Here is a 1,635-nt window from a genome sequence, read left to right on the forward strand (position 1 = left end):
TGTTTTACCAGCATGTGTTAACTAAGGAAAAGAGTAAATCCAATGTAGCCTATTGGAAAGAACATTTTGAATTAAAAATCAAGTTGTATCGCCAATGAGTTATATGACTTTGGACAAACTCTGCTTCAATTTCCCTGGTTTGAGGCAAGTGATTCTCTCATACATTACTGGCACAAGTTCAAAATGATATAATACCTACAGAAGACAATTTAGCACCTTGGATTCCCCCTCTCCCTCCCTCCCTCTCTCCCCACTCCGTTTCCCTCTCTCCCCTTCTCCCTCTCTTCCCTTTCCCCCTACTCTGGTCCTCCCTTCTCTCCCCGCCCCCCCCCACCCCCCACTAATGCCATAAAACCACAGGCATACCACTCAGAAGTCAGGCAAGCTAAGATACCATCACTGAGAGTAAAAGAGGATACATGACCTTCTACGGACACATGGTTGGTAGGTGACAAAGTCAAGGCTTAAGACTAAGTCTTCCAGTCTCAAAACAGATGTTCTTTTCACTACTACATTAACTCCAGAATGACAGGCAATGTACTAAGTAACATAAGAGAACTGGATTAAAAACTGGGGAAGCCAGCTTCTAGAATTGTTACTAACTCACTGTGTGGTCTTCGGCAAGTTGCTTCATCTTCCCCTCTCCAACTGTGTCCATATCTACAAGATGAGCTTCAAGGTCTCATTATATACATTTTAGAGAAAGCATTATTTACAAAGCAGAATAGTTTAAAACAAACAAACAAACAAAAAACCTTAAAATGTCAGAACTAGAAGAGATTTAAAAAATCATCTAGTTCTCAACCGGAAGTAGCTGTTAAACTGTAGAGGAAATGAATAGCTATGTGTGAAAATATGCAGCTGTCTAGGCCTCGCTTCCAGAGAATCTCACTCAGGTCCAGAAATCTGTATTTTTAACTAGAATCCCAATGGAGTCTGATGTAAACAGTCTCCATACTATGTTATGAAACATATTTATCTAAGGAAGCTGAAGCCCAGAATAACCAGCTAGTTAGCTGTAGCTATATGAATTTTGTTGAGTACTTACTATGTGCCACACACCACTTAATAGGGTAAATACTATTATTATCCCCACTTTACAGATGAGGAAACTGAGATACAAAGAGATTTATTAACTTGCCCAAGAACATACACCTGGTAAGTGGCAGAGACAGGATTCAAAGCAGGACAAAGCCTATGTTCTTAACTACTAAGTTATAAAAGCTGACAGTTCGGCCAGGAGACAGGAATCCAGCTATGCGGTTAAAAGGGTCTGACTATAGCTTCTAGAAAGCATGGTTTAATACCACATTTTAATAGCCCAAACAATTTGAACCGCCAACAAATTCAACCAGGAGACAGAGATCCAGGTACAAGGTTAAAAGAATTTGGGTATAGCATGGTTTAATACCACATACAAATTTTAAAAGCCAAAACAAATTAACAAAGTAATTTTTCTTTATAGCCTGCTATGCAGAGCAAAATGCTTTGAGCAAAATAACTTACTGCAATGATCTAAGTTATTCTGTGATGAAGGCTGGAAGATTATATTTACATACCCATTTTTAAGATCAGGAAACTAGAATTGCTTTGTTCTTAAAGTCAGTTTCATAGGAGCAAAAATTCACATCTGCT

This window comes from Pteropus vampyrus, unplaced genomic scaffold (assembly GCF_000151845.1).
Source record: "Pteropus vampyrus isolate Shadow unplaced genomic scaffold, Pvam_2.0 Scaffold141, whole genome shotgun sequence".
In the NCBI taxonomy this organism is placed as follows: domain Eukaryota; kingdom Metazoa; phylum Chordata; class Mammalia; order Chiroptera; family Pteropodidae; genus Pteropus; species Pteropus vampyrus.